Source organism: Diadema setosum, chromosome 13 (assembly GCF_964275005.1).
Source record: "Diadema setosum chromosome 13, eeDiaSeto1, whole genome shotgun sequence".
In the NCBI taxonomy this organism is placed as follows: Eukaryota; Metazoa; Echinodermata; class Echinoidea; order Diadematoida; family Diadematidae; genus Diadema; species Diadema setosum.
This window is the reverse complement of record NC_092697.1, coordinates 21,614,732-21,631,517: the sequence shown is the minus strand read 5'-3', so window position 1 is coordinate 21,631,517 and position 16,786 is coordinate 21,614,732. Positions and strand designations below refer to the sequence as shown.

The window sequence follows — 16,786 nt, the reverse complement described above, 5'->3', positions numbered from 1 at the left end:
GACATGCTGACTGAAAAACCACTTGTTCTATGTAGACATGCACAACTTCTTGTTCAACTTGTGTCTTTAATACCCCACCCCTTACACAAGCATCTGGATTTGCTCTGTTGCAGGCTTTCGGCCAACGCTTCAGGTCACAGGGATTGAGTGCAGGGACCGTCAAGGTCACCATAGCTTCTTGGAGGAAATCTACACGACAACAATATCATAGCTTCATCAGCAAATGGAAAGTTTTCTGCTCTGCCAACAACATTAACTATTCTATTCAGACATCATCAGAATGGGCGCTAGAATTTCTTTCAGACTTGTTCCATAAGGGAGCCAGCTACAGTATCATAAACTCTGCTAGATGTGCATTGGCTTCTTTTCTGACACTCACAGACAGTTCGCTTTCCATAAGCACACATCCTCTAATAACTAGATTTGTGAAGGGAGTCTTACACTTACGACCCCCCAGACCCCGCTACACGGAGGTGTGGGACGTTAGAACTGTCCTCAACTATCTGAGGAGGAAATCACCTGCAGGCGAATTGAGTTTGAAAGAGCTAACATTGAAAGTGACAATGTTATTAGCGCTTCTCTCAGCACAGCGGGTACAGTCATTGAATGCTTTAAGAATAGACAAGATGACATTCAAAGACAACTCCGTCAAATTCTTCATTGATGACTTAATGTTAAAGCATCACAGACCTGGTAATACAGGCCAAGTCGTTAGTCTAAGAGCGTACCCTCCAGACAGAAGAGTTTGCATTGTACAATACCTTCAAGAGTATCTGAGAAGGGCTCAGATCATTAGGAAGGACCAAAAGTATCTGTTAATAAGTTTTTGTAAACCATATCACGGGGTTTCTACCCAAATTTTGTCAAGTTGGATTAAGACAGTTATGGCAGAAGCTGGAATTGACACCAGCTTATCCTCGGCACACTCCAGGAAAGATCTGCTTGTACATGAGATTTTGGCACAGGCAGGCTGGAGTAACGAGAAGACATTTCAAACATATTGCGCGAAACCCCTCAGGGAGGAGAATGGGGGTTTCAGCCAAGCAGTGTTATCGTAAAAGGTAAAGCCATACCCCTCAGTGGTAAATACGGTCATTGCTACAGATCTGTATGGCCAAAAAATTGTGACTACCGGCTTCAAAGTCTCCTATTATTACTCATTATGCATCATAGTCTCTTTCGAAACTTCCGAAATGAAATAGAAAATTTAAATGAGAACTTACCTGTTTGAAATCTAAATTGTATTTTATGAGGAAGGCGAAGGAAGAGACTACAGTCCCTCCTCTCCCACCCTCCTTCATAATCTCGGGTAGTTCTCAATAGCAGTAGGGTGACTGTTTGATTGGTAGTCACATTTTTCGGAGCTACTAATATTGCTGGATGCGCGTGCGGGCTCTCTTATTATTACTCATTATGCATCATAGTCTCTTCCTTTGCCTTTCTCATAAAAATACAATTTAAATTTCAAACGGGTAAGTTCTCATTAAAATTTTCTATTTTCAAACAAAAAAGTTGGTGCAATAATCAATGAAAAGCTGTCTTGGAACCAGCACACTGATGTTTTCTGCAACAAACTTTCACAAAATATTATTTTTTATCGTATAGATTTCATTCGTATCAAAAAGAAGTTTTATCATTTTTGTTTAATTCTCTAATTTTGCCTTTAATTATTTGAATTATTGTATACAAATCTGGACAAACTGTAGTGAAGAAAAATATGTCAAGGCTTTTAAAATCACAAAAGAAAGCAATCAGAATTGTTTCTCATAACGATTACCATGCTCACACAAAGCCAATATTTGATTGTTTGAAAATTCTTAATATTTATGATATACCGGTATATACACATATATATCAAAGTGCAATATATATATATATCTTTATATTTTTGTAATATGCTTCCTGTATTATTAACAAATTACTTTAAGCTCAGTAGCCAGATGCATACATGTGTTACAAGAAACCTTACTTGCCGTTTGTAAGCTCTTATCAAAAGTCAATATTTTATAATGGACCAAAAATATGGAATGAGTTACCAGACAGAATATAATCAAGACAAACTATAATGCTTTTAAAACTCATCTTATGCAGTATTTGAGTGAAAGACAATCTTTAGAATACTTTTATCATAGGAAATTTTTTGTTGTTTTTTTTTTAATGTTTTTTCATGGAGCATGGGTGATGGCCACAGCATGATTGGGCATCGGATAAGTTGGCCCAAGTTGCTTTTAGGGTGTGCATGAGCTTGGCAGCCATGCTTGGAGATCCCGAGGGCAGTGATTGGTGTGCATTTTGTAAAGCTATTGTTCAATCTTAACTGTCTCGAAGTATCACAAATATGTGCTAGGTGAGTGATCCATCCTATCCAGTTGTCTGATGCACCACAGAACTAGTGCCTCTAGGTCACGGCAGCAAATAAATGACTGCATGGCCACAATGTTTGCTTTAAACTGTACATTCGAAGATCATGTATTAAGCATGAACAATATTTTAACTGAAATTGCAAATGGAGTTTAAGCAAGCACAAGATATTTCTGGGCTGATTCAATTTTTGTGAAGGATACAGTGTTAGATTTCACTGTTAATTGGAATGTTTAATTAATGTGTTGACCAGTACAGGAGATTACAGCTAAAGTGCAGTTATTGTTGTTATTGTTTAATTAAGCTGCACATTGTTTGGATTTCATTGGGTGGACAATTGAGTTGGATTTTAGATCTCGCCGGGTACAGACCTACACAGTATGTACGGGAAGAAAATTTTCTGAAAATGATGATGCATGCTGCTCATCACCAGTCAGTCTGAAAATGGAGTGACAGAGTTGTATTGTCTCAGACGAATCTGAAGTTTGAAATATCTTGTGACACTTTGATAGATCCTGTGAATATGTAACTGTGATTATGGAAATAAAGCTGCTGAGGTCAGATTGGAACTATACACCAGTAGTTGAAATCTCCCGATGTCTGAGTATACACTCAGTATGTGTGGCAATGATGGTGATGAGTCACAACAATCATGAAACTGTGAGAAAAAGCCCACTGGAGTGCATATGGGTAATGCCCTCCCTGCATATCTCTACATTTATATACTACACCTATTTTTAGATTGACCACCCTCACACATTGGCTTTCTCGCATATAGAATCAAAAGTACACATACAAGAATGGGACACAATATGCTGGAACATTCAAACATGTATACAAATCAAGAGAAACAAGAGGGTTACGGGCAATAACCTTTAGGAAATAGGAGGAAAAAGAATTGAAGAAAATCCTCTTTAGTTAATACAGTTGATGTTAACACATCTTTGCCATACAGTAGATTTACTAGCATTATCAGTGGGAGAACAGGTGGTCAATTAAAATGAGGAGTTTGCACCAGCGCACAGTTGCGTTTGTCACAGAGAATTCTGCACATATGATATGAGTCAACAATCTGCAGTATTTTCCACCAGGTATTTAATAAAAAAGTGGTCAATGAGTAGTACGTAGGTCCAGTCATACAGCTAATTGAGTGCTTTTGCATTTTGGCCGATTACCTAACTTATTTGTTCTTTGTTAATGGGCAAAAATAAGTAGCTCATTGAGGACATTGAAGGTTCCTGGAGAATTGCAAGAGAGGAATGGGTTGAAACTGACACATGTCACACTCCTCCAAGCTTTAAATTCATGCAATTCCTATACTCAGTCTGCTGACGTGAGGGGTCTGTTTCAGAGCACCCCACTGTATCATCATGGGGTGGTGTTTTTTTTTTTCACAAAAAATCTCAGCATGCTCTTGGAGCATGAATATTGAGTCAAATATAGTTTGCCCAAATTGCAATACACTGTATATGAATGTTATCCTCCTTCCCAGTGACACACTATATGTGACCCGCTACAACAAAAAGGTCCTAAAGTCGCGCACGGTCGAAGCCGTGAAAATCGAGTTTGAAGTCAGAGCATTAAAATTGGTCAAAACTTACGATTTTCTGATTTTGATATATTATTGGAGTCTGACATGTCTTCTATCATCTGTCGAAATTTTCAAGCAAGATGATCAAAGGAAAGACCAACAAATAGCGTTTTTCTGAGCCATGTTTTTTTGGCGTTTCAACGAAGCAGAAACTGGTTCGAAAATTTGGATTGAGCGCCACAGATAGGTTCCGCCCCTAACAACGACCAGAGTGATCTCATTGGTCGGTTTGCTGCTTGCTGCTAACCGAAGCGTGAAGCTCGCACACTGCCCAGTCGACTGGTGCGTGCGGGCGGGGTGCGCTATGCTCAGCCGCTTCTCACATCCTGGTCACTGATTGGTTGGTGAGGAGACCGCCGACGCTGATGTGCTTGAATGAACTCTTCGGGGGTTGCTAGGGCTTACCTTCTATTGTCCAGAGGTGAAAACTGACTTGCGTGTCCGTTGATTGCGATTGCGTCGAAGGAAGACTTTTAGGGCTCTTTTCTCGAAACAGTGATTTTAGAGACGTCTCGACATGCTCTCTTTTAAACATCGATATCTCCGCAGCCGATTATTTTTATAAAATGTGTTATATATCAATCTAAAGCAGAAAGATTAGGGGATTATATCGTGCAATTTTCAAATAATCGACCTCGCCCGACTTAAGGATCATTTTGTTGTAGCGGGTCACAAATACTCAAGCAGCCTTGTGTGATGAGTCTAGTGGGAAAATGTTTCCTTTCCAGATTGGGGGGGGGGGGGGGGAGGGATCAATAGTTACCAACACTTCAACATCAACACTGCAAACTAACAACAGGCCTATGTATTTTTAGTGTTCTAGCATAATGAAAGAGCATGTGACTTACCCCTTTCTGAAGCAGGGGTAATATATTACTTTTAATGATTCACCATTGAATTATTGGAGGGTTGAGGTTATTTTATGTCTTCCATGATCTGACGACCTTTCACCTTGTCACCCCAAATTTGATTGTTTCTTGCTTTTTTAAGCACATTCTGTGAGTTTGGTGATGATCAAATCATCTGTTCTTGAGTTATTTGCGGATTTAACTTATTTAATGCCCTTTTTTATGCCTCCGCCATGAAGTCAAGTATGTTACGTCTACACAGAAGCAATGGACAGCTTACGCGCGCAGCCATATTGTGCACATTCGCCGAGAGAGGGCTCACTTTATCATTCATAAAAAATACTTTGATTCGGGTTCCGTTCGAAACCGATCAAATGAGCGAGGGTGGTGACTCAAGATCTGACGTCATTAGAAAAACTCAGAGTGGTTTCCAAACATGTTTCAGAGAAAATCCAGAAGAGCAAGATATACCCAATCTCTCATAAAAATTAGAACGTTCCTAGCAAAACATTCAACTCGCAATGGGTCGACGTTTGAGGTCATGTCGCTGTCATGACGAGTTGGTCCCATGGGACACACAGAGAGGATCGTAATTACGATCAATTTTCAGCTTATTTTCTTCACTTTTTCGGTGTTTCGACGGGATTTTTCTGTGAAATGTGATGGCCTGTTTGACATTATTCAGGACATTCCTGTTAAGTTCATGTGGTTCCTGTTCATCTTAGAATTTTTTTGCGAATCATTTATTACCCTTGAATTTGACCTTGTGCACTGCTCAGGGCAGTTCGATTTACACTTTACGGCAAATCAAATATATGGTCACCACACGGGCCGCGACACGGGCGGCGCGGGTTACTTTACAGTCGACCGCCGCGGAGCCGAGCGCCGCGGGCCGGGGCCAGAGGGGCGGGTGGTGGCCAAGGTTACGGAAGGATTGTGCCAGTAATTCATCCCACGAACTCCTGTACCGGTACATCGTGCTACTACTGTTACAATCAAAACTTCCACAAATGAAAAACGACTTGACTGTACAGGAGAGAACACATAACTTTTACAAAGACTGCATAGCTCACTTTGCACACCAGTGACAGTGCACAAAAGCCAAGCGGACAACACTAAGCACTGCTAAGGCAGTCAGATGTCTGTCCATCAGTCACCATTGACTGCTCATCATTTCAACCATGTTCATTACCATTGCACCAATCAGTTGACAGAAAAAAAAAAAACACATTAGTTTGCCAACAATTTCATTTGAGAGAGCAGTAAAGTCCAGGCTGACTGACCAGCACTGACTTGAAATCTCTCAAAGTGTGGAGGCAAAATTAATCTTGACACATTTAGCATTCAGCAGTCTCAAGAATTTCTCTGTTGTCTTTGTCACGACATTGTGATTAGTGTTAATTGTAGCACACCCTATTGAAACATGTTGATCACCTTGTTTTTATTTCATTTTTATTGCTATTGTTTAATTATCAGCTTTGTTGAAAAGTTTCAATTGATTGCCCCCCCCCCAACTCATAAAGCGCTCATTCAAGTCATGTTGAAGTCTTCTAAATATGTGTGCACTGCAAGCATAGTATCCACAGTTCAAGACTTAATTGTTTAACGCCATCACACAGCAGTACTTTACTACCTCTACATATATTTACATTTGCACGTTTCGTTGCTTTGCTCACTGAAAACAACAACAAAACAAACGACCTCACCCACATCCATTGCACCAACTGCATTATTTAGTACCGGTACATGTTTTAGCATCATGTACTTCCTTATTCAAGTAAGAAGGAAATTACATCTGTGCAGCAGCTAATTTTTTTTTTTTTTTTTTTTATGAGCAGTGGATGGAAAGTCAACATACATCACTACCTGTAGCTGAATACTCTTTCAGGTCGTGTAACACTGTTGTTTGTGATGTTGAATTCATTAACATTGATAAATGATAAAAATAAAAAAGTAAACCACATGCATTCTGTCACTTTCTTGAGACCAAAATAATATTCCAACAGTCCCTATATTTAGTACTGTAAATGAATGATATTCTCCATTGCAGGCAGCAAAAAAAAAAAAAAAAAAAAAAAAATGAAAATGTTTGCAAGTCTCAGCATCACACCAAATTCATGTCACTCTCTACTAGCATGACTAGTACCGCTACCATGGTACCTGCAATATTTTTATATCAAACGCATTCTAACTCTGGCATAGCTTAAAACAGAAAAAATACAAATAAGCAGCTAGAAGTGTGGGTGGATGATGACCATAGCCTGAGGTTGCTACAGTACTCTCGTTAGAACACAGTTGCAACATTACATGTACTGGCTCTTTGTTGTTGTTTTTTTTTTCTTCCAGTCTTCTTCTGTTATTTTAGTCATTTGTTGGGTTACAAGAAAACAATGTAACCCAAGAAAGACATCCCAAAGACGTCCTTGCAGAACGCAAGTCCACCACAGCGACAAATATGAGGTGACAAGTGCATGGTTGAATATTATGGACAGGGTGTTTTCTTATATGTATGTTACCGAGTATTGTAGTAGATACTTTTCACACTTTTAAGGCCTACTGGTCATGGCCACATTTAATTTATGTGCACCTAAAAAATATAAAGCACTATATTTTCATTCTTTGTTGTTGTTGTTTTTTTTTTCAATTAGCAATTGATTGCATCAATGTCATATTTTGTCATTATATCATCATTGGTAAACAATTTCACCTTGCCCATCATCATTGTGTTGGAATGAGTGGATATAAACATTGCAAAAGCTGAAGGCAAATGTGTAACCATACTGATAATAGGCCCTACTCACAAATATCACATACAGTATATAATATCGACGAATCTATATCAAATCTACCTATTATGTACTCCTTTTCCAATTTCTTGAAGGCATTTGTATAGGCCTAAATCCACAAAAGCATGCCTGAACCACCGTTACCAGGTCCATGGTATGGAGACTTGAAGGTAATTTAGTAAGGTTATAGAACATCAACGCCTGGACAGATATTACAAATTGCCCAAACTGATAAATCTTAAAAAAAAAACACAAAAAACATTCATATTTAGAAGCTAGTACTGGTTATCCAGGCTACATACACTACAGTACACAGTTATCCCAAAGCAAAATTGTACATAAAGTGAGACTTAAGCAGCTTAGATTCAGACCCTCTCGTAAGCAAGCCAAAGCAGTATCCGACTTCACACAGAACTTTCACGTTTTAACAAAACCTTATTAACCAAGGAACCATGCAGCAAAGGATGCATTCTGCACAAAAACCAGCCTAACCTACAAAATAGCACGACATAACGCAGTTGCCATAGGCATGCGCCAAAATGCACGTTCAAGCGTCGAACAACGAACGATGTGGGACTGAATCTCTGCGCCTACGCACAAGGCGGAAGCGCGAGCGCCACTCCGATAAAAATAAAATTCTGCGGCTCTTACATCGGGAAAGTATCTTGTATTTTTCCCCTAAAGGGAACAAAATGTAATACCAAGTGCAATCTATCTAATCGTTATTACACAAAAAACTAACTTCACCGGAGATCATAATCATGTCACCTCGATATCCCCCAAAATTAACGCTAGCAACACAATAACTCTGATTTTAGTAGCCCATCGGGCTCACGAGACGCTATTGTACCCCTTCTTTAGGAGAATGGGTAGATAAGCAAAAAATTCTAAGATGGAAACCGATTGCACGAAACAGGCAGGCATGACCTCTTTCATTCAAATCCAAGAGGAATAAATATAAAAAAATCCCCAAAAAATGTTATTAATACTATTACGATGACGTAAAAATAATTGACATAATGTAATATTTAATGCATGAAATTAAGGGTGCAAAAATAACTACTTATATGGAATTTTTAGTGAGATTTTGCAACTATGACTGGAGTGTTTTAAATACATGAATATGTATGAAATAAAGATACCTATACTTTCCACCCTTTTTTGTTTTTCTTTTATTTAGTGCTTATTCAATATAGGGGTAATTAAAAATGCAGGGATCATAAACGATAAATTGTTTATGCTATCAAGGTCGATTACGTCACAATCAATAATGCCGCGGCCCGTAATTTGTCCCTGCCGTGCATACGTGTGCCATAGGCAGATTTGACTGTATGTGAGATGTCATTTCCACTTACTGTGTATTATTGTGAGTTTGATGCTAGATGAATGTGAGGGTTTTAGTAGTAGCCATGTTATTGGGTTTTTAATGTGTAGAAGTTATCATAGATGTGCCAGTAATTTATCTTGTTCAGTTATCTGGAGCACCACAGAAGTAAAGAGCCTGCAAGTTAGGTCAACAAATATAACTGGCTGTTGTTTGCCGTTAGTGTATATGCAAAGATAGAATGCAAGACTTAACTCTTAACCAACATACGGGCCAACAATAATTATGACATTTCACTTTTTGGTGGCCCGATACTGAAAAACATCACAAGATGAAATAAAGTGATAAAACATGATAAACCAGGATCACTTTGTTAAAATTGGAAGGTGAGGGCAATTCAAAGTTTGTAGTTCACCTAAGTTCATCACTTTCTCTGTTAGCGACAGCGACTAGGGTAACATCAATGCTCTCTGTGTCAATGACTCTGACCATAAATGTGCCTTTAAACACAATGTCTGTATTTGTGAAAGAAACAAATATGGCAAAAAACTACGTACTTCAAGCGGGTTAACTGCCCGTGACTTGCGGCAGCTACGGGCCTCCTACTGGTGTTCTGCGTTGACCTCTGCTGGCTATCCCCACAACTCACTTCGGACTTGCGTGCATACCTCCTGGCAACTACGAGCGAGATACTGTACATGCTAAGTATGGTTGGGGGCGTGTCATCTGCGGGGACTTCCGGGTAGCAAAAAAGTCATAAGCAAGGCTTGCCCAGAAAGATGCGACAGACCCTTGATCATGCTTAAAACTTGTTCTGGGTGAGTCGCGGGGATTGGCCGCAGAGGTCAACGCAGAACACTAGTAGGAGGTTCATAGTGGCTGTACCTTGCAGCCAACTCCCATGCATGTAACACACAGTTGCAACGCCTGTACTTTGCAGTGCCCGCTTGTCGTCCATATTAACTAGAACGTAAGTAAAATATAAGTAGCATGCATCCAGTAGGTAATGCACACACGAAACTAGCCCAAAACCTTGTCTGCCCGCAGAAAATTATCCTTCTTGCTAGAAAATCCTTACACACAACTATATAGATCGTGTAGCTTGCCCGGAAAGGTGTGACAGGGTCTTTTTAAGTACTAGAGTATAGAATAAATAAGAATACCGGGGCGTCACCAGCTTTTTTTTCAAGGGGGGTGCGTTTTGACACTAAATGTAACAAGATTTTTTGGACAGACATTTGAAATTCGTAGGAAGCTCTCAATCCCTAGACTTTTACTGTTTTTTTTTTTTTTGTTGTTGTTGTTGAGGGAAACCAAGCGGGGAAAGGGCGCCGGCGTATCTAGGATTTCATCTTGGGGGTGTTAGTATGCGAGGGAGCTCCTCCCACGGTGAGAACTTTTTTCATTTTGATGTTGTAAATGGTGCAATTTGATACAGGCTTTTTGCGTGGTTTTATCGACTTGAAACAGTCCCACTTGTTTAAGGTAGCAGTACATTTTGATGGAAATTGTTGTTGAACAATGTGCCTATAAACTATATCATTTCAATAAACTTCTTGTATTGATTCTTACACTGATGTCATGAACGCGACCGAGCCTGAGCAAGCGGAGCGAGCGAGGGGGGAGGGTGTGGGAGGGGGCCAACCCCCTCCCACGGTTAGAACTGAAATTGCATTTTGATGTTGTAAATGGTGCAATTTGATGCATGTTTTGCTTGTTTTATCGACTTGAAACAGTCCCACTTGTTTGAGGTAGCACTATATTTTGATGTAGATTATTATTGAACAATTTGTCTATAAAATAGTATCATCCAAATAAACTTCCTGTTTTGATATAATATATACTCTGAATTTCATGAACGCGGCCAAGCAAGAGCGAGAGGAGTGAACGAAGGGGAGGATGTGGGAGGGAGTGTCCCCCTCCCACGGTGAGCACTTTTTGCATTTGGATGTTGTAAATAGTGCAATTTGATGCAAGTGTTTTGCGTGTTTTATCGACTTGAAACAGTCCCACTTGTTTAAGGTATCAGTACATTTTGAAGTAAATTGTTATTGAACAATTTGCGTATAAATGGTATAATTTAAATAAACTTCTAGTAATAATTCTTATACTGATGTCATGAACACGACCGAGCCCGAGCAAGCGGAACGAGCAAGGGGGAAGGTTGTGGGAGGGGGTTGTCCCCCTATAAATGGATCATGGAATGACGGTGTGAAACGACAAATAACTGGCAGCAATATCAGGAGAATGGCATAACGACTACATGCGAGCGAGGGGAGCGAGCGAGCTTGAAAATTTTGACATTTTACAGTCCCAAAACTGCCATTTATAGCTATATGTTTTTGCTTTTGAAATTAAGGGGGGGGGGCGCACCGGGCGCAACTGCTGGCAATTACTGGCAGCAACATCAGGTGAATTGCATAACGTTTAAATGCGAGCGAGCGAAGAGAGCGAGCATGAAAATTTTGACATTTTACAGTAAAAAAAATGCCGTTTGAAGCTGTATGTTTTTTTTTAATGGGAGCGCACCGGGGGCAACTGTTGGCAATTACTGGCAGCAATATCAGGAGAATTTAAATGCGAGCGGAGCAAGCGAGCTTTAAAATTTTGACATTTTACAGTCCCCAAACTGCCGTTTGTAGCTATATTTTTTCGTTTTGGAAATTAAGGTGGGAGCGCACCGGGCGCAACTGCCGGCAATTACTGGCAGCAACTTCAGGAGAATGGCATTACGACTAAATGCGAGCGAGCGGAGCAAGCGAGCTTGAAAATTTTGACAATTTACAGTCCAGAAACTGCCGTTTGAAGCTATATTTTTTCGCTTTGGAAATTAAGAGGGTGGGGGGGGGGGGACCGATGCGCCCCTCCCCCTGGATCCGCAACTGGTAGTCAAGGGTGTCGGTTTATGTTCATGACTGGGGGAGGTATGACCAGCGAGGTGGCGTCGAAGTGACCAAGCGGGGGAAGGATGTCCAAAATCTGCACTTTAGAGCATCCCCTAATAATTGTGCGTGTTTGTTTGTGTTATATACATGGAAAAGTTAGGAATTAGCCCAGGTCAAGTCTTTTTATTGGCAATGCAAGACATTTTTATATAGACTAGTATGTAAAGCAACACTGCAAAATCAATGATCTAGCTTTGATATAACGAAGCGTAAGGTACAAAGGTGTACATTCTACATCACATTGCGCAACATTGTAGCGACTCTTTTTGCCGTTCGGACGTTCTGAGTACACTGCGCACATCCTGCTTTATATGCAGAATGCCAACCAGGAATCACGCCCAATCACAATCTTTTGTCGGGTCCGGGCTTTTTGAACAATGTTTCACACTATACAAGTATACCTATGTAATTATGGTTAAAAGAAATCATAGAAAAATATCTTATTTCTTGATCACTCTTTCATTCAAAAGCAGTTTACTAACCCTTGAAATACTATTTTAATTGGTAAGTCTTTTTTTTTTTACCAGCGGATTAGGGGGGGTGCACCCCCCCCCCCCCTCCGTAGTTACGCCACTGCTTTTGGGTGAAATAATTGGACAGATTTCTAACAAAAAAGCAAGAAAATCTTTTCATCACGGGAATTATGATTATGTGGGGTGGGGCAAATGGTGCGCTTGCCTTCCAATATTTTTATGGGGGCAACATTTTAGTTTTCTTTCAAAAGCAAGAAAATCTTCTCATTTCGGGAATTATTAACTATGGGGGGGGGGCAAAATTGAAATATGCTTGCCCCTCCAATATTTTTATGGGGGTAACTTTTTGTTTTTCTGTCAAAAAAAAATGGTAAGAAAATCTCATCTCTGGAATTATGGAGGGGGGGGGTTGGGCAAAATGATATGCTTGCCCCTCCATTTTTATTTTTTTTTTTTAATTAGGCTAAGGCTCGCTCTTGGGCTGGCAATATAGATTGGTCAGAAGTCACGTACATAGACCCTACATACTTGTAAGTAGCACACGTACATGCAAACGTGCACGTGCTCCGTATCGTACGGATGTACGGTTGATAAATAGTAAACACTGTATAGAATACTAGTAGATATGTATAACAAATCATTGCTGCCAGAACCAGGGGTGCGAATTGTTTTTGCCAACGATTTTTTTTTGCCCTGGTGCAAAATATAATAAAAAAAAATAGAAAAGAATAATTATTTAGCATCCGACGTTGACGTCGCTGGCAGACTGAAGTTTTTATGCCTCCGCCACGAAGTGGTGCCACAGGCATTATGTTTTCGGGTTGTCCGTCCGTCCTTCCGTCCGTCCGTAATGAATTTTGTGGACAGGGTAACTACCAAAACCTTTTGAGGTATCCTAATGAAACTTGGCATGTATGTGTATTAGGGGGTGAAGTTGTGCCTATCAACTTTTGGGTGCACATGCTCAAGGTCAAAGGTCAAAAGGTCAAGGTCAAATGCTTAAAATTTTACTATTTCCCCCATATCTATGCAATGCCTGAAGATATTTTCTGGAAACTTAGTGTATACATGTACTACCTAATTAAGATTCTCTGGTGAAAGTTTGGGGTCATGAGGTCAAAAGGTCAAGTAAAATGTTAAATTTTCACTTTTTTCTCTGTATCTTGGAAATTGTTCAAGGTATCTTCATGGAACATAGTATATATATATGCATCTACTGACTGGCAGTGGTTATCTAGGGAATTTAGGGTTCATGGGGTCAAAGGTCAGGGGTCAAAGGTCAAGGGCAATACTTCAAAATTTTACTATTTTCCTTATATTTATGCAATGCCAGCAGGACTTTCTTTTTTTTTTAACTTGATGTATGCATGTATAACCCAATAGAGATTCTCTGGGATTTTTTTTTTTTTGCCAAGAAGGTAAAAGGTCAAAGATCAAGTGAAAGTGCTGAACTTAATTCTTTCTCCATATCTCGGAAGTGGCTCAAGTTATCTTGAAACTTGAACATGCTGAATTTATGTATGTTCTGCCTGACAGTGATTCTCTTATAAATCAAAGGCCAGATGAAAATGATAACAATTTACTGTTCAATACAGAAATTGCACTTTTTCTCCATACCTTGAAAATTACTCAGTGCATAAACTTATGAAATGGTCAAAGTCAAGTTAAAGTTCTTAAATCCCCAAATACATGCTCTCCTATTCATCCAATTAAACATAGGTCAAGGAAGGTAAACATTCAATACATTTGTGACAAACATGTCATTTTAATATTTTGCCAATTTTGTGAAAATGTAATCACACATTGTCCACATGTACTATAGACCTATTAGGAGAATCATGCATTATGGCGGAGGCATACCAGTCGCCATAGCGACATTTCTAGTTTGTTTGTTTGTTTTTTTAAGGATCTGAAGGGGGGTGCGTTTGCAAAATTATATTCAGCCCGGTCAATAACATGAAGTAATCTTAGCAAGTTCCAAGCATCTCTGGGATACTTGCAACACTCATAATGAAACAAATAGGAAAAAAATGCATATCAATAGAATTTAATCTACTGTCCAAACTCCTACTTTGCCACGAAAATAGAATGAAATAAAAAGACTCATTTGATATCAACTCTTTTTTTCTTTGAGAGTAAAATGAGAAAGTGAAACTACATTGACCGTGATGTCAGCTAGGGAACAGCTGCCCGTTTGCCCATTCGTTTTTTTTTTTTTGTCGAGCCCACCGGAGGTGTGAGGAGACTAAGGGATCACCTGCGGCGTCCGTCTGTCGTCAGTCCGTCCGTTGTCCGTCCGTCCGTCGTCTGTCTGTAACGCTACAAAAACTTGAATAACTCTCTACTGAGAATATCAATTTCATTTAAACTTGGAGGGAAGAGTGGTTATACAAAGTTACACATTTTACAAAACATGAAGGGCACCTCAAGGTCAAAGGTCACAGGCAGAGGTCAATGAACTTTAGGGCCCAATTTTTTTTAGGGCGCGTTTCATTTATTGCTTGTAACTTTTGATGTATCTGTCTGTTTGTGACCAAACTTAGATGGTAGATGTCCCTTGGGAAGTTGAAGGTTACCACAAGGTCAAAAGTCACAGACGGGTCAACAAACTTTTAGGGCCCAATGTTAAGTTTTTATGGCACGTTTTGATTATGGCTTATAACTTTTGATCCCTTTGTCCGTTTGTGACCAAACTTGGATGGTAGATGCCCCTTGGGGAGGTGAAGGTCATCACAAGGTCAAAGGTCACAGACAGGGGTCAACAAACTTTTAGGGCCCAATGTTAAGTTTTTAGGGCGCGTTTCAATTGTGGCTCATAACTTTTGATCCCTTTGTCCCTTTGTGACCAAACTTGGATGGTAGATGTCCCTTGGGGAGGTGAATGTCATCACAAGGTCAAAGGTCACAGACAGGGGTCAACGAACTTTTAGAGCCCAATGTTCAGTTTTTAGGGCGCGTTTCGATCGTGGCTCATAACTTTTGATCCCTTTGTCCGTTTGTGACCAAACTTGGACGGTAGATGTCCCTTGGGGAATTAAAGGTCATCACAAGGTCATAGGTCAGAGAAAGGGGTCAACAAATTTTTAGGGCACATTGTTAAGTTTTTATGGCGTGTTTCGATTATGGCTCATAACTTTTGATCCCTTTGTCCGTTTGTGACCAAAGTTGAATGGTAAATGTCCCTTGGGGAGTTGAAGGTCGCCACAAGGTCAAAGGTCATAGACAGGTCAATGAACTTCTGGGAGTTAGAAAAATACTAATTTCTTGTACGCGAATGGGCGAGACACAATTTGGCACTTGCCTTTTTTTTTCTGCTGTTGTCATGGAAATTATGCAAGTATGACATGATTGTGACCTTCATATACTTAAGATATTAAATTCACTTTCCTGTTTGTAATTGGCGTATAACAATGAAACTAAGCACAAACATTTTTTAATATATATAAAAAGAATCAGCACTTTTCTCATGAATTGTTGCTTGGGTTTTTTATATCACTTTGCTTACCACAGCAACAACCCCATTACAATGGCATTGATGATATGATTATGGATCTGACAATCTTAATGGATATGACAAGACTGCAAGTAACAGAACACAATGCAATACCCCAAGCTAGACATTAAAACTTTATTCTAGGGTGTCTCATATTTACAAAAATATGCATATTCTATTATCTGTGCTGCGTAAGCATAATGCCACCATGGTAAGAGAGCTGATGCCCTTTCATACCCCTAATTCAGGGGGGAAAGGAAATATAATTATAGTTGTTGAAGACCTTTTACAATGTATGTAGGAAGTTGCCCTACTAACAGCGATTTACATATGATGCAATAATTACTTTCTAAATAGATGTATAAAAATGCAATTTCAATGTTTAGGGATGTACACTATTATGATGAAGAGTTTAGGTGATATAGCCACTTATATGCAACTGCTCTGATGACTTTATTTGGCAAGTTCATGGACAGGAATTTTTAATAGTATTCATGTGGGATTCTGTCATGATCTGTGTTTCCGAAAACACTTGAAATATGACTGTTATACATTAGTTGCTACTTTTGCCATATGTAAGCCATGTTTAACAATCTTTGGCTGGCCTAATTTGCAAGGTCTGTTATGGATGAAGGAGAAACTGGCATTCACAAAGTGGCAGATGAACTTTATGAATATCAGAAGTGACTACGAGACAGGTGGTGTCATGAATGCTGATTTTATCTTTCTGCCATTTTGTCTGTGGACACTATAAAACTAGAAAAGTGCTGATAGCTTCCTTCACTGTTAATTTCATGGAAGGGAGATACAAAGCACTGCTGTAACTTTACATGTGAATACCTTTTCCCCCACTTTTCATGTATTAAAAGTTCCAGGCAGGGCATTTGGTGTCTTACTTTATTGAAAGATGAAGCACTTTATAGAATGGAGAGAAAGATAACATTATTTGAAAACAATTTTGCCAA

At 39.5% G+C, this 16,786-nt stretch overlaps 1 protein-coding gene across 1 annotated transcript in view; it reads left to right on the top strand.

Annotated features, from left to right (window-relative positions):
• LOC140236478 (uncharacterized) overlaps positions 1–16,786 on the top strand; it is a 139,594-nt gene that overhangs the window by 71,534 nt on the left and 51,274 nt on the right. The window lies entirely within an intron of this gene.